This window comes from Carettochelys insculpta, chromosome 29 (assembly GCF_033958435.1).
Source record: "Carettochelys insculpta isolate YL-2023 chromosome 29, ASM3395843v1, whole genome shotgun sequence".
Lineage (NCBI taxonomy): Eukaryota > Metazoa > Chordata > Testudines > Carettochelyidae > Carettochelys > Carettochelys insculpta.
Window position 1 is genome coordinate 9144436 of NC_134165.1, and position 21547 is coordinate 9165982.

General features: G+C 53.4%; 1 pseudogene; it reads left to right on the forward strand.

Annotated features, from left to right (window-relative positions):
* The first annotated feature begins 343 nt into the window (after positions 1 to 343).
* LOC142003353 (small nuclear ribonucleoprotein F pseudogene) lies at positions 344 to 598 on the forward strand (annotated as a pseudogene).
* Positions 599 to 21547: the final 20949 nt, after the last annotated feature.

Consider the following 21547-nt stretch of genomic DNA (forward strand, 5'->3'; position numbering starts at 1 on the left):
TCCCCCAGAACAAACCCCACCCTGCCCATCAGGGCCCTGCCCACTGACCCAGAGAGCTCTCCACACACAACAGGCTTTGTGTCTGGGCTGCAAAATAGGTGCCTGGCCTGCCAGAGAGACCACACTGAGGAGCAGCCCATGTTGCATTAAGGCCAGAAGGAAGAAGCGTCTACAGCTGGGAACCACCTGCACCGAGTTGTGCAAGACAGGAGCAAGTCATGCATGTGACTCTGGGAAAGTAACAGTTTCAGCTCTGCAGCCTCTCTCCGTCTCTGGCGGCCACACGTGCGACCCGGGGAGTAATTTTTGTTTTGACCGTTGCCTTGAGCCAGGCCGCGTTACCATGAGCTTGCCCCTGAACCTGAAGCCCTTCCTGAATGGGCTGACGGGGAAGCCAGTGATGGTGAAGCTGAAGGAGGGGAGGAAGTACAAGGGCTACCTTGTGTCTGTCGACGGCTGCATGAGCATGCAGCTTGCAAACCCAGAAGAATACAGAGATGGTGCACTGTCTGGACGCCTTGGTGAAGTTTTGATAAGATGCAATAATGTCCCGTACATCAGAGGCGTAAAAGAAGAAGATGGGGAAACGAGAGAATAAGTTTGTGTATTTCTGGAAAACAAAGATCAGTTTTTCACCAAAAAAAAAAAAGCCCAGAGTCTGAACAACACTTCCCCCGGCCATCCACTCCGTAAACTCCCCCGCCCAGCTCTGCACATTCCCCACTCCCACCTCTGCCCTCCCCCAGCTGTGCAGACATCCTGTCTGCCCCTAATTATGCACGTTGCCACCCTCCATCCCCAGGCTCTTCACGCTCCCCGTCCCTGCCACATTAGCCAGGCACGCTCACTTGCAGACCCCACTCTCTGCTGGCCAGACATGCCCACACACCCCAGCTGTGCTACCCCCTACACTTGCAGGAGCTGGTCCCAGTGCACACAGCCACCTTTGCAAAAGCAGTTTCATTTCGGGGCCCAGCTGGAGCACCCACAGCTCTTGCTCAGAGAACTGGCTGCCATAGAGCCCTTCCTGCTGGGCCAGGCAACAGATTTCTGCCCTCTTTATCCCCGCACACTTCGCTGGAGGGAGCCTCGCTAGGCGAGCGCGCGGGGCAGATGCTGGCTCAGGGAAGCTCTGGAAGGGAGCAATCCAACCAGTCTCTGTTTAGTGCCAGTGTACGTTGTCCCACACAGCTCTATGCCTGTGCATGGCTGGAGCCTCCCACAGCTGCGCCAGCCCCGCCTGGGCACAGCTACAAGGCAGGAGCCCGGCAGGTGTTACTTTACAGACCCAGCAAGCTGCTAACAATTTAATAAGCGAAATGATGTCTCCTGGCCCCAGAAGACACAGTGCCGAGCGCCGGGCAGCGCCAGCTGAGCCCGGGAAAGCAGGTTGCTTCTTCTTCAGTCTCTTGGATTTAAATGAAGCAAGATCACCTGAGGATCTAGCCATACCCGACCCAGCCGTACCCTGCTCATAGGTCTGGCCCCAGCCACTTCCCGTCACTGCAGAGGGGGGCACCAGAGCAGGCTGGCCATAAAAATTTGCCAGGGGCCTTAGCCCCTCCTTACAGGCCTCAGTGAACACAAGTGCTGCCAGGCCCAGCTTGGTCTTGCTCCTGTTTGGGAGTCAGTGTCCCCCCCAGTGACCCCCAACAGCTGAGGCCCACATGGGACAGGTGCAGGGAACCACAGTGCCCCCCCAGTGACAGGCCCTGGGCCCCAGGCTGCCCCTCTCCTGCCACAGGAGAAGCTAAATGCACAATAATGAGAGAACATGACACACTGCACACTGCGCTGAGGGCCTGTCAGCAGCGATAGGGTTAACTCTGGACGGATGCCTGCCGGTGACAGGCAAACGGGACCCAAATGCGTCTTACTCCCGCCCATGTTTCATCTTGATTGACGGATGGCCACAGAGACACGCGCCTCTGACAGCTCGCTCCAGTCCCGGCGGGCTCAGCCCGCACTCCTACTGCCCGGAACGCCAGGAGACACGGCGGCTGGGAGCAGTGGGGTCCCACCCATGGGCCACACACCTCCACCCACAGCCCACCTGCACCACAAACAGGCCTCAGACAAGCAGGCGTCAAAGATAAAAGCATTGAATTGCTTGGCGACGTGACAGGGATTTGACGGCGCACAGCGCAGCTCAGAGATTGCCAGCGCACTGGTGAGCAGGGTCACAACGCTTACAAGGACACACCCACCCCCGCCCCGTGCTCCTGTTCTCTCGGCTGCCCTCCGACGCCTGCCAGCGGGGCTTGGTTAACCCGAGAGGCAGGTTCCCAGTCTGCAAATACTGGCCCTGCCGCGTTACGTAAATCCACGCTGAGGCTGCCTGGAACAGGTGGAGAGTACCCCAGCTAGTTCTCCTCTTCTGTCCCAGAGAGCTCCCCAGGGGCTCTCGAGCCACACCCCTCTAGCATGCTCCAGGGAACAAGGGCAACTACTAGGCTCCTGCTCAGACTCCCCCTCTCCTGCTGCAGGAGAGAGAGAATGCAGAACGATGGGGGAACACCACATGCCCTCGGCCAGTCAGCAGAGGCTGCCACAGCCTCGCCCGGAAACCACTTCGTCAACCTCCTTCTTGCTGACCACCCCCGCAAGCTGTGGCAGCATCCCCCTGCCACCGGCACAAACTATCACCCCCTGCCCAGCTGGGCGACTCACTGCAGGCCTTTTCCAATGTGCAGGAGACACATTATGCAGTATTCAAACAATACAGCAATAATTAGCAGCTCTCGGGAGCCTTTCATGCAATACAGAATAGCCCCCACCCAGCTCTGCTCCAGCGCGTTCCAGATGCAGAGCTCAATGTCTCCGTTTGATGGAGAAACCAAGGAATGCAGGGAAGGCCCCAAGGTGACCCAGGAGGTCAGTGGCAAAGCCAGGAGCAGAGCCCTCCCGTCTGCCAGAGCAGAGTTCTTGCCACTAGGGACCACTGCTGCAGTCATAGCCTGGCCCCCTTTTCCCTGGGCAGCAGCATGGCAGCCTAGTCCCACCTCCGACAGCTTTAGAAACACAGCTACAGAGAGATGGAGGGTAACATCTGCCAGGGCAGCTGTTGATTTTGGAGAGTTCATTGGAGACCCTCGGGCCAGACTCCCACAGGGACTATGCACCCACGTAAGGCCAGGCATAGCCTGAGCTCCTCTCAGGGTCAGGCCTAGAGTCCCTGCTTCACTTTCAGCAGCACTTTCCCATGACCAGCCTATGAATTAATGGGCACCGAATGCATTTACCCTCCAGCCCTAAGCACCACGCTGGAGCTGCCCTGACCGTTCTCTGGAAGTTGTGCTAAGTGCAGCCTGGACTAGGTCCATGCTGCCTGGCGCTGTGGTCTGCCGCACCGTGCCGTTTATTGCTGGCCTTTTAATTTCCTGCATCGTTCTAACTGGGCAAAATATTTCTATTTGGGCTTTCATGCATTAAAAGAGACGTATCCCTTTAAAGCTGCATGAGGCAATTAGCGTGCTCGGAGGAGACGCTTCCTGTCAAAAGCGAGATTAAGTGCTTCAAAAAGGAATCCTACGCAATTGATGTTAAGCATGAAATGATCACCCCGCTCTCTGGCAGTTCCGCCAGCCACCCCCCTGCTTTGCTGCTGCAAAGTCTAAGGTGAGACCCTGCCCACACCACCTGCTGTCTTGTTCCCCCCTACAAGTTCTGCTGGTGCCTCCAGCCTGCAGCTATGTGTGATCCCAGCCCTGGACTTCCGGTCCCCAGCTCCACTAACATCACTCAGTGCCTACAAAGAGTTCCATTCCATCCCAGTTTTGGGCTCCCCACCCAGCCCTCCAGCCCCTCAGTGACTTCACACAGCCCCTGCCGTACCACTCGTGGGCCCCCCGCTCTGCCGATACCCCTCAGCGCCTTCACGCAGCCCCGGCTATACCACTCCTGGGGCCCCCGCTCTGCCGATACCCCTCGGCGCCTTCACGCAGCCCCTGCTGTACCACTCCTGGGGCCCCCATCTCTGCTGATACCCCTCAATGCCTACATATGCCGTTCTATAGCAGCATCTGCCCTATTCGACCCTCATGGTACTTGGGCACCAGCCAGACACACAAAGCGAACAGCCTCACAGGTTGCCAATCCCCACCCTGGCACCATGGATTGTCCCCCATGGGCTCACTGGCTGAAGAACAATTGACTTGGGCCCATCCAGTCTCCCTGGGAGCTGCAGTTTGCTGAATGACACCAGCTTCACCCATCTCCCCTGCCCAGGGTGCGGGAAGAGATGGTACAGCCACTCAGGCAACAAGCACAAAACAGCTCAATGTCCTGAACCCAGAGGCCACATATCAACTCAACCCTTCCCGTTGCCGGGGACGATTGCCAGGGTAGCTGTCAGGCTGCTGGGGTGTGGACTCAGCAACTTTGAGCCTTGGGCTCACTTGCTGGTTCTGCCACTGATTCCCTGAGTAACCTTGGGCAAGGTCTTGCACCTCTCTAGGGCCCTGTTGGGGCGGTGGGGTAAGGACCCTTCCTTTGTCTTGTCTGGTTAGGCTGTAAGCTTCCCCAGGAAAGGCCTGTCTCTCCCTTTGCCTGATGCGGCCCTGATCTCAGTGGGGGCCTCTAGACACGGCTGTGATAGAAACAATTTGCAGTGCAAACAGGCTGGAGAGCTGAAGCTGCCACAAGTGCCGCTGGGGCTAGAGCAGACGGGGACACAGCTGAATGTTTACTCCATGTGCTGCCAACACAAAGGGCCATGGTCCCACATGTGCTGCTCAGGCATCTGAGAGCCAGGGCACTTTCCATGGAGTGGGGGGTTTCCCCTGTGCCCATTCCTTGGCCTCCCATCCATACCCTCCTTAGGTGGCTGCATGCCAGTGCTGCATGGACAGCGTTCGGAGTGCATAAGGGGAGCTACAGATACCCAAAGCATTCCTCCATGTGGCAGTCAGCCCATGGCAGAGGCCAGGCTGTCCCATTCTCTTCCCACTGCACACAGCAGGCAGCCAACACCCGGTCCAACCTCCCAGCTGTATGTTGCCTGCAGGGGCTGCCAGCAGCTGTCCAAGGTGCTAACAGGCAACTCCGTAACTTGTCCAGGGCCCAGCCACGGTTTCTCAGACACAGCAGGTTTGAAGAGAGCATGGAGCAGTGGATGGTGCATCACCCGAGGAGAGAGTGCAGGCTGTCAGTTGCCATCTGGGCCCCCAGCACATATGCTGCCATGAATGACATATGGTACCATGCTGCACCTTCCAGCAGACAAGCCTGGAGACTTGACTATGCCCAGCAGAGCCTGACCAGGGAAAGCAGCACAGAGCAACCAGAAGATATCATGCCCAAGCCACCTGCTGAGAGAGGAACCAGGGGAATGTTTGGTCCTGGTGATCAGAGCACTGGCCTGGGGCCCAGGAGAGCCAGGAGGAGACATAGACTTTTTGTGTGACCCTGGGTGGGTCACTTGGGCTCCCTGGGCCTCGTTTTCCATCAGTACCGTGTGGACAACAGCCCTGCCTAGCTGCACAGTGTGGGGAGGGAGGGAAGATAAATACCCTGGAGTCTGGAGCCGCTCAGCTGCTGTGGTGATAGGAATCTGAAAAACACCATTGTTCCCTGTTCCACACCTACAAGTGGATGTGTGACTTAGGGCTTGTACTAAAGCAGTGTCCGGAGGCGCCAAGAAAGATCATGGCCCAGTCACACCAGACCCTGCACAGACACAGGGAGACAGTCCCTGCTCCAGGGGGCTCCTGGGCTGGGTGGACCAGCCAGACATAACAGATCCTTCCACAGCAGGGAACTGATGTCAGGGGAAATGCGGTGACTCGTCCAAGGGCACACCAAGGGCGTCTGCAGCAGAGCAGTCGTCTGAACTTGGCTGTCCCACCTGCCAAGCCAGTGCCCTGGCAGCAAGACCAGCAGGAAGGTCTGCCAGCTATGGGGTAGCTCCAGGACTGGAGGAAGATTAACTGGCCCTTCCATCCCAAAGGTCGGGCCTGGGTTTGACTCCACTAATTTGTACCTCCTCTAGTCGGAAATTTGCTCTGACAAGGATCCGCCCACGAGCCAGAGGGTGACGCCCAACTCCAGCAAGCCCAGCATGCCAAAGAGCACAGGAACTTCAGGGGCCCAACGAAACCCACTCCTGAGGCTGAACATGATGGGTTGGAACAAGCTGATCCCTTTGTCCTATTGCCAGGGGTGGAGGTGCCAGGGGGTGTTACAGCATCATCTCTCCTCTGAGTCTGACCCAGCTGTCCTGGAGCCTCTCCCACTTGGGAGGTGCCCAGTGCTCACCCTCACATCCGCATGCCTGATCCTGCAAGGACGTCAGATCCTCTTAACTCCCAAGGCTCTGCACCTGCGCAGGATTGGCCCTTCTTACGTGGCTCTGTTTCATGCCCTCTAGGGCTTGAGGGCTGTAGCTTCTTCCAGGGACAGAACTTAGGGCAGGCTCTTCCCAGCCTCCTGCTGCCTCTACCTGGGGGTGAAGAGCACAGCAGACGAGCCAGTCCCTCTGCCATAGCCCAGCCTTTGGGCCCACAGCCCCTCTCAGTACTATCAGCTAAAGCCTGTAGGGCATCAGAGCTGCTGCTGAGCCGCAACAAAGAGCACATTGCCCTGATCTGCAAATTCTGAATGATCCTGAGCCCCTGCTTTCAATTACCACCCCAACACCCAGGTCCATTTCCGCCTGTGTGCTCAGGACCCTGCATCGCTACCCACTTGTCAGATTTCAAGTCCAGTCTACTGCTCTGGTGAGTTTGCAGGCAGCCCATGCTGACTTCCTTGCCCGACTCCCGGGGGCAGTCAGGGTCATTAGACATAGTGCAGCTGTACATGCCGGCTGTCAGGCTGGGGCTTGTTTTTCTCTGTGATCCTTAGCCCTGTGCCAAGGGAGCCTTGCAGGAGCTCTCAGAGTTTCACTGTTTCAAATATGGGAAAGCAGCTCGCTCCGAGCAAGGATGAGCTCGGACTTTCCTTCACCCCCCACCCCCAACCCCAGCTTCAGAGCAGCCGCTCCAGAATAGCTCCAGCTGCAAACGCTTGCTTGAAACAAGCAGCCTGCTCCCAGGGAGCCTGAGCGCAGAGAACCACTGTCTCTCATGCAATGGCTCAGCTTGGAAATTAAAGAGACTGCAAAGTGAGAACTGGCGCAAGGGGATTCTTCAAAAATCAGGGGTCAGACACCCCACTGCCACCCCCCTGCTGGGTTCAGGGGGGCAGAGATGCCCACAGTTAGAGGAAAATCTCTATACCAGAGCCAACTGCTGCACTAGCCACTCCCTCCACCTGCCATGAGGGAAGACGCAATAGTATAGGGCAGGCGTGTCCAACCTGAGGCCCATGGGCCACATGCGGCCCTGGACAGCTAGTAGTGCGGCCCCACAAGATCGTAAACTTTTAACATTATTATGTGATTTACATACATTAACTATATTATATATTTTGTACGCGGCCCAAGACTATCTTCACTCAATGCGGCCCAGGCAAGCCAAAAGGTTGGACACCCTTGGTATAAGGTCTTTCAGGGATCTTAGGGCAGCATAAGATGGAGCAGCCCCTAGGAAGGCCCACAGAAGAGATCAGACTCCAAAATAGGGGAGCCATAATCAGTTTCCTTAGCCAAGCACACAAGATGCCTTCTACCAGACCAGGCTAATAGGCCATACCATTATTAACCTGTGCTACTCAATGTCTCAAGGTACTACAGAAGCCAACAGCTTCAAAGGATACTTGCAAACGATGGAACATTTATCGCTCCAATTCACCCACCCCCTTGCACAGTTCCCGACACTAGAGCAAAGCAGTTTTACACACCCACTTTGCACTGGTGGGGCATGGACCTTGAGCGAGACTCAAGCACAGGGGAGAATCCCACCCTGGGGCCCTCTGGGAGTCACGTCCATGCCTTTGCTGTGTGGAAGCAGCAGCTGCATTATGTGATGGCTCAGCACCTTCACAGGCTTTGGAGACCAGTCCCCAACTACTGCAGGTCAAGGGGTGTGAATTAAATGTGCAGTTTGGCTGTAGCCAGATACGCTCTGTATCTGAGGGAGAAGGTACCAGGCTACCACCAAGAACCCACAGGCTCTAATCCCAGCTCCTCTACTCATTGCCCTTTACAGCCATTACTAACCAAGGCCCCAGACCTCAGCCTGAGAGCAGACCACACCTGTTCTCCCATCTTACAGACACTGGGCAAGGTCAAGACAACTGGAGTTAGTGATAGAACCCAGGTGCCCCATACAGTACAGCCAAGTTGCATGTATTTGCCCACCCTGCCTTCCAGAAGGAAAGTGCCCAATTACGTGCCTGCACAACCTACCCCAATGCAGAAAGAGTCTTTGTCGCTTTCTAGTGGCTTGCATCACATGGAGAGGTTTATGAAGTTGCTACTACTTCCTTAACTAACACGTGTTCTATACCGAGTGTGGTAGGTGATCGCACCTTGTTTTATAACGTGTAAATAGACTAAAGTCCAGACCAGAAATTTATACACTTGGTGCTTTAAAAGAGACAATTTCACAAAGCTATGAAAAATTACAAGCCAAATCAGCTGGGAGGAAGAACTTAATCAGAAAAATGAGAATGATAATTGGAAATTGGTTATGAAAACCATACCAGATGCCCAAAAAGCCACAGACCGACAGCTGAGGAAAAGAAAGGCATCATGGTTAAAACACAACATGGTTTAGTGAATGCAGCAAGAAAAAAAAAAATATATATATATATATAAAAATAAAATGGGAAATGGGAAGTTGACAGCATAAATCAGAAGCTATGAATTATAGAAAACTGATAAGGGAAACAAAAGGACAGAAGGCAAATTCTATTGCCACTGGCATTAAATACAACAAGAATGAGTTTTTAAAGTATAACAGGAAGAAAAAAAAAACCCAACAATTTTATTTGTTCATTACTAGACGAAATGGTAGCATTATCAACAATAATGCAAAAAAGGTGAAGCTGTCAAGAAATATTCTTTTCTACAGCTGGGAAAAATAGATTATGAGATATATATAAAGACAGACAGACAGACAGATAGATAGATACTATCTACTTTTCCATTCAAAGGTAGTATCTCAGAAGGATGCTAAACCCCAGCTGCTAAGGTTAGACATTTTTAAGTCAGCAGGCCCAAATAACTTATAGCCAGGCATTTTAAGAGAGCTGTCTGAGGAACTCGTTGGACCATTAATGTTGATTTTCAATAAGTCTTGGCTCTGATGTGCTAATATTTAAAAAGAATAAATTGGATGACTTGTCACTCTGAAATTGATCTCAGGCATGATAATGGAGCAGCCAGCACAGGACATAATTAATAGATAATTAAAGGAAGGTAATGTAATTAATGTCAATCAAGATGGATTTATGGAAAACAGATCCTGTCAGATTAGTGTGCTACCCTTTTTTGATGAGCTTACAAGTTTAATGGGTAAAAATGTTACCTGTGTTACATTTGTTCAAACGGGCACTGCACATCACTGAGTAAAAAAAGGAGAACAATATAAAATTCACATGAAGGACAGGGAATGGATTAAAAACTGGATCTCAAAATGCAATTGTAAACAGGGAATTATTATCAAACAGGAGTGTCTAATGAGATCTCGCAGGGATCAGTTCTGACCCTACACTATAGAACATTTTTAATCTAAGCCCAGGAGAAAATCTGCAAATGTTATCAATTAAGATTTTATTGGCATAAAAATTGGGAGAATGGGAAATAGTGCAGAGGACAGGTCACTTAATATGAACGAGATCACTTGATAAGCTGGATGCAAGCACACACAGGGTTTTATATGGTTATATGTAAATATATACCTCTTAGAAGAGAGAATGTCAGCCACATTTACGGGATGGAGTCCCTATCCTGGGAGGTAGCGACTCAGAGACAGATCTGGGGACTCATGGTGGATAATCAGTTGAACATGAGCTGCCCGGGGCAATGCTGGGACCAAAAAGGCTAACACAATGAACAGAGGACTCTGGAATAGCAGAGAAGTTATTTTATTAGGCACAGATGTGACCATGGCTGGAGTCCCATGTCCACTTCTGGTGCCCACATATCAAAAACAATGTTGGAAATGGGAGGGTTCAGAAAAAAAGTCACAAAAATGATCAGAAGATTCGACAGCCTGCCTTCAGTGACAGACTCAAGGAGCTCTGTCTAGCTAGCTTAACAAAGAGACGGTTAATGGGTGATTTGATTGTAGTCTGCAAGTGCTATGCATGGAACAAATATTTGATAATGGGCTCATCAATCTTGCACAGAAATGTATAACAGAATCCAAAGGCTAGAAGCCAAAGTTAGACAATCTCAGACAGGGAATAGGGTATAAATGTTTTAACAGGGAGGGTAATTATATACTATATATTATATTCACCCCAGAAAGATATTAGTCTTTTCTGCAGCTGCATCTCACAGTTGATCTTAATGCGAATATGAGTCAACAATGGGCTGCAACTGAGAGGAAAGTGAGTATCATTCTGGGGCGAATTAGCAGAAGTGTCGCACGTCAGATGCAGGAGGTAATTGTCCAACTCTGTTTGGTACCAGTGAGGCTGCTGCTGGCATCTACCCAGCTCTGGGCACTGCACATCAGCAAAGATGGGCACAAATTGGAAAGAGGCCAGAGGACAGCAACAAAACGTGTAAAAGGCTTTGAAAACCAAACTTGTTGAAAAAAAAAAAAAAAAAAAAAAAGCGCAGTGCAGTAGCACTTTATCAGGTGATGAGCTTTCGTGGGACAGAGCCACTTCTTCGGCCCATAGCCAGACCAGAGCAGACTCAAGATTTAAGGCACAGAGAACCAAAAATAGTAATCGAGGTTGACAAATCAGACAACTTACTATCCCCCCACTTCTGCCCCTCTGCTTTCTGATTTGCTCACCTTGATGATGATTTTTCTGATTTGTCAACCTCGATTACTATTTTTGGTTCTCTGCGCCTTAAATATTGAGTCTGCTCTGGTCTGGCTACGGGCCGAAGAAGTGGGTCTGTCCCACGAAAGCTTATCACCTAATAAATTATTTCGTTAGTCCTTAAAGTGCTACTGCACTGCTTTTTAGTTTTCATAGTATATGGACTAGCACAGCTATCACTCTGTTGCTATTGACCTGTCAAAGGCACGGTTAAAAGCCTGGCCATGATAAGGCTTGCAGCAGGACGGCTGAGGGATGCCACGAAGGCCTCAGCTGTGCTAAGGAGGGTGTTGTGCTCGTACCAGGCTCAGTCTGCAGTGAGGAGATTTATGTTAGATATTAGGGGAAACTTTCTATGTCACAGGTAGTTGAGCTCTGGACTCTTCCCCAGGAAGGCTGGGGAAGCCCAGTCCCTGGCAGTTTAACAACCGGTTCGACAAGCACCTTTCAGAGGGGCCAGGTTTGCTTACTGCTCCCTCAGCACAGGTGCTGCCTTTGAGGACCCCTCAATGTCCCAGCCAGACCCACGTTTCTCCGATTAATCACAGGAATAAATTGCCAAGGGCTTTGACAACACGTCTGTCCAGACTGGCTGGTCTTCTGAAAGTGCAGCTCTGAGGGGTATTCAGGGACATGTCTCTGGCCTATGTGCACAAGAGAGGAGAGCAGATGCTCACAATGGTCATTTCACAGAATCATAGAATTCCAAGGCTGAAATGGACCTCTCAGGTGGTCATCGAGTCCAGCCCCCTGCTTAAAGCAGGATCAACCCCAGCTAAATCACCCCAGACATCGCTTTGTCAAGCTGGGACTTAAAAACCTCAAGGGATGGAGATTCCACCACCTGTCTAGGCAACGCATTCCAGTGCTTCACCACCCGCCTGGGGAAATAATTTTTTGCGGGTGTTAAACAAAGAAGGGAAGCAGTACGGACTGATTGTGAACATCGATAAAACAAAAACTATGGTATTTGGAGATAAGGAAATAGGAAGGAAGATCAGTGTTGATGGTATTGAACTAAAAAATGTAGAGAAGTTCACATATCTGGGGAGCAACAAAACATACGATCTAGACCGTAAGAAGGAAATAGTGACGAGAATAGCAAAAGCAAGAGCGAGTCTGAAGGCGATGGATAAGATCTGGAAAAGCAAAGCAATTAGCTTAAGAACGAAGCTGGGCATCTTGAAAAACGTGTGTATTCAGCAGCATGTTTTACAGATGGGAGACATGGGTGATAATGAAAGAGTCGAAAAGAAGAATATTGGCATTCGAAAGGAGTTTATTATAGAAAGATTCTGAGAATAGGATGGATGCAGGTGGTCACCAATGAGGAATTACATAGGAAGATACAGCCGCAAGAGAACCTTCTGTGGAAGGTTATAAAATGGAAGCTACAACTATTCGGACATATTTGCAAAAAGAATGACAAACGAAAAATCAAGACGCTGGTATTCAGCATAATGGACGGTTCGAATAGGGGAGGCAGACCCCACAGAGAATGGGTAGATAATATAGTAGATTGGTGCGGGGCTAGTCTACAGAAAGTAAGCCACTCTGCACTGGATAGGGAAAGATGGAAGGAAATAGTGAGAGAGGCATCAGACACCAATGGACGCTGAGCTCATGGTTATCGATGATGATGAATATCCAACCTACACCTCCCACTCTAACTTTAGACCATTGCTCCTTGTTCTGCCATCGGTTGCTGCTGAGACTAGCCTCTCGCTATCCTCTTTAGAGCCCCCAGTTCAGGAAGCTGAAGGCTGCTATCAAATCGCTCCTCAGTCTTCTCTTCTGCAAACTAAATAAGCCCAAGTCCCACAGTCTCTCCTTGTAGGTCATGTGCTCCAGCTCCCTAACCACTTTCTGGCCTCAAACCCATGAATCTAGAAAACTAGGTCTATGAAGGCAGAACATCAGCATCAATGGGGACTGGCGGCCCTGGGGTGTCACTATGAATCTCCAGTCTGCATCGGCCCAGCTCCCCAGGGGCCACAAGCTGCTCCCACGTGAAAAATGATCATTGGCTCTGAGGTGAGATGAGTTTGGTGGGTTTCTGCTGCAGTTCCCCCACCCTATACTCACCCCACTCCTTTTGGGTAATGGGCTGATAAGTACAGAGCTGCCCAGCCAATACACCATGGGGAGGAGGGTCCCCCAGATCAGGGTGAGCGGTGTCAACAGGGCAGAGCAGGAGGGAGCTGACCTCACTACTGCCTTGCAGATAAATAGAAGATTTCCTTTGCCGGCATCTTTCCCCACACTAAATCCATGTCCTGTTTTTAAACCTGAGTTCATGGCTACATGCAAATTTAGTTACAAATATGCAAATCCTTGCAGGAAATCTGCCTGGTGTCACATGGCACAGTGCAGACCAGAGTGGCTCTGCCCCACCCGTCTGTCCCCGAAATGACTGCTGATTTTGCTTGTACAAAAGCAGCTCGTGTGGCACCTGTGGGGTAGACTGAAGGGTGCAAACCCAGAGCTGGCTGCAGCATGCCTGGACTGGAGCAGCACTGAGAGGTCCCTGCCAGGATCAGGGCCCCATTAGGTTGGGTGCCTGGAGCCAGAATTTACAACCCAACTAGGCAAGGCAGGGTCAGCACCACTTTGTACAGCTGGACACAGAGCCTACAGCACAATGGGGAACTGAGAGCAGTGAGCACCAGTGGCCTCTTCAACCGCATTGCCACCGTCCAGGCCCTGGACGGCCCAGCTCCTACAACAGCAACCTGCTCCCTGTCCTCGGCCTCAGCGCCATAGGACCAGGTGGGGCAGCCACTCCAGGCCCCACGCACGAGGGCCACCCCAGCAGCTGTCCTGTGGGTGGGAGGGGGATTACCTGGGGCAGGGCGTGGGCACCGGGGCAATCGGAGACAGCAGCAGCTGCTCCCTGGCCTACCCACTCTCCACGCAGAGTAGCCGTGTCTACACGTGCAGGCTACTTCGAAGTAGCGGCACTAACTTCGAAATAGTGCCCGTTGCGGCTACACGCGTCGGGCGCTATTTCGAAGTTAACTTCGACGTTAGGCGGCGAGACGTCGAAGTCGCTAACCTCATGGGGGGATGGGAATAGCGCCCTACTTCGACGTTCAACGTCGAAGTAGGGACCGTATAGACGATCCGCGTCCCGCAACGTCGAAATTGCTGGGTCCTCCATGGCGGCCATCAGCTGGGGGGTTGAGAGACGCTCTCTCTCCAGCCCCTGCGAGGCTCTATGGTCACCGTGGGCAGCAGCCCTTAGCCCAGGGCTTCTGGCTGCTGCTGCGGCAGCTGGAGATCCATGCTGCAGGCACAGGATCTGCAACCAGTTGTCAGCTCTGTGTATCTTGTGTTGTTTAGTGCAACTGTGTCTGGGAGGGGCCCTTTAAGGGAGCGGCTTGCTGTTGAGTCTGCCCTGTGACCCTGTCTGCAGCTGTGCCTGGCACCCTTATTTCGATGTGTGCTACTTTGGCGTGTAGACATACCCTCGCAGCGCCTATTTCGATGTGGTGCCGCGCAACGTCGAAGTTGAACATCGACGTTGCCAGCCCTGGAGGACGTGTAGACGTTATTCATCGAAATAGCCTATTTCGATGTTGCTACACCGAAATAAGCTAGTTCGATGTTGGCTTCAACGTGTAGACGTAGCCAGTGAGTGGCAGCCCCCACCCTGCGGAGCCATGCTACTTGGTTGGGCAGCAGCTGGGAGGCCTCTGCTCCCAGCCACCCGCAGAGAAGTGGGGCTCAGCCTACAGGGAGGCCGTGGCAGAATGCTGGGGTGGAGGAGGATAGGGAGGCCCGGGGGGAGGTGACCCCCTGCAGCTGCTGCTGCAGCCCTCTGCCCACCCACCACCCCAGGTAATTTCCAGCCAGGGGAGAGGTAACCGGGTCAGGGTGGGGGGGAAGAACAGGAAAGGGGCAGAGCATGCAGTGTGGGGGAGGGGTGTGCCCAGGGCCTCAGACCTTGAGGGGGGGTTGCCCCCCCCAGGACTGCCTGACTCAGCCTTCTCATGCAATGGCCCTCAAGTCTCTCCACCAGGCTGTGGCTGAACTCGCTTGCCTGGGCTGCAGCTGCAGGCCGGCTGGACTTGGGCAAAGATGGCCCACGTGGGGCAGAGGAGACAAAGATGGGCCTGAGGTGGGAAGAGGACTGCGGGGGAGCCCAAGGCAGGCATGGGGCTGTGAAGGTAAATGGGCAGGGAGTTATGGTGGGCCCCAAATGGGGCTGTGGTCAGGGACTGGGGTGTGGAGCTGCCACCTCCACCAGGAGGGCAGAGGGCTGCGGGAGCCCTCCCAGGCAGGCAGAGGGCTGAGAACTGCACCTCCCCCCACACAAGGTGCCAGAGGGCTGTCTCAGCCCTTGCCCTGAACCCAGACGGGAAGGGATTCAGTGGTCTGAAGCTGTCGGTTGTACTTCAGAGCATTTTCCACAGAGCCTACAAATCCCAACCACGCTCATTACGTCGGCTCCTGCCCTCACAACGCTGCGAGGCACACGGGTCTGCCTCGGTCACAACCAGAGCCTCGCATAGCCCAGCCTGTCAAAGGCAGGCAAGGCCCATGTATTTACACACCTTCCCACCTCCTGACCCAAGCAGCTAACTGGCCACAGCAGAACCAGCACCATCCAGAAACAGCATCTGAAGTAGCAACACACAGTGGCCTTGGGAGCCAGGGGCTGTAACAATAGCAGTACCAACGCTTTCCCATCCACGGGTCGCAGAGCATTACACACTATTCCCATTAGACAAAGGGGAAAACTGAGGCTTGAAACTGTAAACGCCACAGCAAGTCAGAAGCAGGAACAGAACCCAGGAGTCCTGCCTCCCAGATGCATGCTCTAACTAGCAGATCAGTGGACAAACTAAATAAAATAACTGGCATGAACTTCTTTCCCTATGAGCCTCCACCTTCTAATAAAACTGTCAGCTGCAAGACCTGGCTTCCCCATGGAGCACATGCCAGCTGGCTCTCTGAGCCCTTCCATGGAGCCAAAAGCCTTCTAACTTCTCTCCCCAAGCCTCCTCTTCTGGGCAGTTCCTGGGAGGCAGCAGTAACCCACCATCTCTCAATGGCTTGCCTAAAGGAGAACACAAAAAGAGCGGTTGGAGGGGGCTGGATTGTGCTGGCTGAGCCATCGAGGGGACCGAGGTTCAGGGAGTCAGATGCTACAGGAAGCTGATACACAGATGCAACCAGTGCAGCTGGGTCTTAAAATAATCACCCTGTTGCCTTGGGTTAATGGGCTGGGAGGGACAGAGGCCACCTGCTTATGATGGTTGCAGAGAGGAATTAATGATCTTCCAAAGAGTCAGATACCGGCGCTGAGCTCCCTTGAAGCCAGGACTGATACGGCAGGAAGAGTGATGGGCTAGGCCAGGCCAGTTCAGGTGCAGAGACAGACCTGTAAGACTCACCCTGGCAACTGGAGGTGTATCATCTCCTGGTCCTAGCACTGTGGGAACACCACTGCCAGGACAGACTCAAGGACAAGTCCCGCCTCAATAGCTCTTGCAGAGCTGCTGGGGTGAATGGCCAGGCCTGTCCATCAAAAACCCTGATTGATGGTTCAAACAATCTCGGAACGGACCCTCCCACTGCATCAAGAAGTCAGCCAATGCAGGGACACAGGCATCAGACGCTGACCAATCACATTCCAAGCAAGAGCCAGAGGGGGAGTGCAACCATGGTGGTGGGGGGTGGCATGGGCTGGCGGTGCTGAGGTTAGGTGGAGCAGCTGCTAAGGGGCAGGAGAGCGTCCATGGGGAGTTGCAATGCTCATGGCACCTCGGGAGCAAAGCACCCCTGGACTGGACTCTGAAGCCAGGGAGTGACAGCAAATTCCCATAAAGAGAGACTGACCCTGAGAAGGGAGCTTTGACAGCAGAGTGGCAGGCTCCAGTGAGGCTAAGAGGGTAATGGGGCTCTCCCTGAGTCCACCTGGCCTTAAGAGTGCAGAGCCCAGCATTGCTGTGCCAAGAGCAGTGGCGCAGAAATAGCCCATGTTAAGTGCCAGCCATATGACAGATTTAAATTCCATCATCTGCTGAAATGAGTCATCCTGCACCTGGGAAACAAGAGACTGTGGCAAATCTGTGGCCAAGCAGGACTTCACAGCTGTCATTTTGCTGCACATGGAGAACAATCAAAACTTTGCAGTGACAGAGGTAGGATGTTCCAGGACTTAGCCCCTTACCACTGGAGCTACAAGAGAATCCTCATCAGCTTTCAACAGTACAGGGCTCATGACATGCGGATCAACAGTGCTAATCCTATCCAAAAGAAGGCAGCAGTGCCCCCCATACATATGCCTGCCCACTGCAGTGCTAATATTTATATATGTAATATATTAATATATTACAGCTTTCAGAGAAATAACCCCGAGTGTTCATAAACCCTGTGGCCTGAATCCCTTGGGCAGGGTTTCCAGTGGCTGATGCGGGGGTGAGTGTACAAGGCTGGCGGCTGGGCACTGCGGCAGGGTGCAGGACTGGCCGGCTCCCCTGGCTGGTCTATCAGAGCAGCCCCTGCTGTGTGCCTCCGCTTGGCCAGCCGGCCCAGTTCACACCCTGCCCCTTTCCAGCCAGCACTGGCTGCTTGCTGCGGTGGCTGTTTGTGTGTCAATCCTGCTGCTAAGCCACCAGCCCTTTCGATGCTTCCTCTCCCTCCTGTGCCCCTTCGCCCCCACCCAGCCCAGCTCCGCTGCTCCTCCTTATCCCCTCCAGTCTGGGTGTGCCCAGCTCCCAGCACCGTGTGGAAAAACCAGCACCTGGCTGGACCATTCAGCTCACCCACAGCCTAGCTGCCAGGCTCCTCCGTGCCCCGCCCCACCCCTGGCTGGCACCCAGGAAAAGCTTTAGGCCCTACGGCCCTGGTGCCGGCCAGGAGGAACCAAGCCCTGCATGTGCAAAGCCCAGCACAGCGCTGGCCTGGGGAAGCTTCTCTGCCCCCAGCGAAGCTCTGCAGTGGCAGGGAGGAAGCTATTTCCAGCCTCTTTGTGCCCTGACCCTGCAGGCTCCACAGCAGCCCCCAGGCAAGGGCACAGCACCCTCTCCACACACCGCCCCAGCCCTACCGTTCTGCCCCCAGGGCATGCACGGCCACTCTGTCCCCGAGGCCCCCTGCCCTGCTGAGCCACCTCTCCGGCTGGGTTCCCTGCAGCCCCTACAGACAGATTCTCTGAGCCCTGGAGCACACGGTTTAACCCCTTCCTGCCCATACTTTAGCAGGTGGCTAGATTATGTCCGTGGCCAGCAGCAGCTCCCTTTCAACACACTGCAGGCAGGACGGGACGAGCAGCTTGCAGCCACCGGGGTGCAGGACTGGAGGGAAGGTGGAGTCAGAGATGCTCTCTCAAATACACAGGTCATGTCACCCCTATCTCCCGCTTCACCTCCCTGCAGCTCCCATCCCTTCCCTCCAGCAGCCTGGAAAGGCTGCCGCAGGTCGCGCTCTGGTGTGAGCCCGGACTGTAACTGGCGGACGGGGGCCTGTGACCCTGCATGCCCCCATATGTCGCCTTGAGACTGTGCAGTGCCAGGTACCAGGACAGACAGGTGCATCCCAGGGCCCCACAACATATGGAGGGAGAGAACACCAGGCAGAGAAGTTTGAGAGAGGTGTATGGGAGTGCGTGTGGCACTCCTCCCACGCAGACCTTAACGATAAGAAGGCAAACAAAAGACTCCACCTACGCAGCATTTCTTTTTAACAGGGGCTCAGTCAACCTGACATTAATTTGAACATCTGTACTGCACCGTTCTGTACAAGTAATTGTACCAGCTGTCCCATATTCAGCATAAGGAGATGGGTCGCCCTATTTTAAGGGGAACCCAGCGCTTTGTGCTGCAGAGAGCACCTGGCCTGAAGCAATCCACTTCCAATGTCCTACCTGGAACAACATCCCTGTTCTCCATTCTGACCATTCCCTAGGCCCAGTCCAGCCCAGCCCAGCAGGCTGGCGGCAGCAAATATGCAGAGGATTGCACGCCTGGGGCCAAGGAGAAGATAAGGCTGTTTGAATATGTGCCTGAAGCAGTGATTCTCCTCTGGAGGGCTGGGGTTTCCGCAGTTAAGCAGCCATGCTATGCAATGGGGCCCAGGGCTGGCTGCAAGGCTTACACTCACCTGGTCCTCTCCCATCTCCAGGAACCTCACTCCTCTCCAGTGTGTCACGGCTATTTCATATATATGCTGCTCTCCTTCCCCTGCCCCGGGCAGCTCCCTTCTTATTTAAGTCAAGCCTGTTTAAAACGTCCCTCACTTCTCTTTCCGAGAGTGTTTCATTGCTGCTGTTGTGCCAGAGTCTGAAGGCGAGATAAGTTACGGGGAGATAAGTGGGAGCTTCTAAACCCATTGCCCCCAAGCCCAATGCTACTTTATTCAGGAATATTAAATCAGGACCAGAAGGCAACAAGAAAAATCACACTGCCTGGCGAAAATGTGCAGATTAGGGAGAACCAAAAAAGCAACCAAGGTCCCCAAATCCCCATGGCAAAGGCAAGAGCAAAGCTCCTTTCTCAGCCAGATGACACCTGTGCCCAAGAGCAGTTCGCTTCAATCTCTCCCCTCAGCGCTCCGCTGCACCTCACCAGCCCACTGGAGAACTGGCTGTGGCCCCATTTGTCTCCCTCCTTGTCCACCACTCTCACGTTCCTCCGGGTCACATTCAACACGGCCCTGCACTGCAGCAGGCTCACAGCTCAAGAAACAAACTGAAGCTTGCAAGAGGAGCTCAGGGGCAGCAAGCCATAAGGAGCCAGTGGTAGCATGACCTCAGCTGCACCCCCTGCATGCCACAGGCAGGCAGCCATTAGCCACACATTTAAACCAAAGCCCAATAACGTAGAGCATGCCCGCAGGACAGCCTGGCAAACGGCTTCGTTTCCGTTCCCCGGACTGTCATTTTAACAGCACAGACAGAGTGTCTGTGACAGTTTTGGGTAACTAATTTCTATGTTTGTTTTTAGCTAGTTAAAAAACAAGGCGTACAGCACAAGCAAGCATTCCTCCGCATTTGCTGCGAGCACCAACAAAACTCTTGTCTAGGGGACCACAGCCCTTACTTGCGTTGAAATTCAGGACCTCTGGCAAATCCAGAAGAGACCAGGGCCTTGTGTTTCTAAAGGAAAGCGAAGAAGCAGGAAACACCCACACGTGCATATGTACTTCTTTGCTGCTTCATCATGGAAAAACGTGACAGGCAAGTTCTAGACTATTTTTACTCATTTGTATTAGTGCTGCTGCCAGAAGTCCCGCCCACAGACCAGGGTACCAGGTGCTGCACAAACCCAGACCTGAGAGCTGCTCCCTGCGCTCAAGAGCTCACAGTTACATACGCTGACCTGCCACTTTTGCAGCCAGTCAGGCACACCGTATCCATCCAGCCCTGCTCTCCCCTTCGGCCAGTCCCTTGACTCAGGTTGGGCATTTTGTTAATACAAAGCTGGTGCTTTGGGATCTGATGCAGACATCACAACCGTTTGACTTCCTTCACTGGGTGACATTCAGGCAGAAGGTGGCAGTCCTGACCCTGCAGCCCCCTGTGCCCACAAGGGGCCTGAGGGCATTCTGCATACGGGCATACCCACCAGACATGGGTGGCAATCCTGGAGGGGCCTCCGGAGGGCAGAGGAGGATCCCCCAGACTGCCAGTGAGCTGGCCTCCCGGGGAAGGTGCATTAGTCGGAAGCGTTGCCTTGGTTTATTATTTGTCCCCTCTCCAGCCTGCACAGGAGTTCTCATCAAGGATCTATTGTTGCACAAGCACCCGTCTCCAAGCAGCGCCCGCTGCCAAGACTCCTAATGAAGGGCGAGAGGGGGGGGAAACTCTCCAGTGAAGAGGTGGATGGAACACGTCCCCCACAGCCTTCTCCAGGTTTTGAAAGGCTAAAGCCTCACACCCAAAGGAAGGGACCTCCCTGAAGCTCCTGGAGCCCGATGGGAGCCATAGCAGGCCCATCGCTAACCCTGCGTAGAGCAGAGCATGGGACCCAGGAGTCCTGGCTGGCTGTCTGGCATGCGGAGGGGTATGCACTTGTGGGGACGGGTGGAGTGGGTTTGTGTCCCGTGGGTGCCCCCTACTAGACACACCACCACGGTGGTCCTGGCTGTTACGGACATGGGGCCCCAAACACAGGAAGCTGGGGCTGAACTGCTGGGGAGGGGCATCTGAATTACCTGCTCTCTCAAGGAGCCACCAAGCCAGAGAATCAGCCATGCGCCAGTGGCAGCAGCAGGTGCTTATGTCAGGGGCGAGCAAAGCAGGGGGCAGGCTCCCTCAGAGGGGCATGAACTTTGGAAAGAGGAACACAGCACAATTGGCTGCTGAGTCTCAGGCTCATCCACCTAGTTAAGAATTTTGAACTATATGGCTGTTTATGTCGGTGCATTCCCATTTACAGAGCAATTAATAAAGGTTTTACCTTCTGCAGACTTATTTTCTTATGAGCACTGCAAGGTGGTTTTTTCATGTGACTACAACCGAAATATCCGGTCAGTTTGGATGACATTACGGGGGTGAAGAGTTTGCAGCTAATGGGAGGGACAAAAAGTGGGGCCCAACATAAAAAGTTTGCTCACCCCTGGCTTACGTAACCAGACAACAGCCAGGCAGGTTCACTAGTCCAAAGGTCAGCAATGGTCCTTGCAAGCCAAGGCAGGCAGTGTGGCCAAAAGGAGA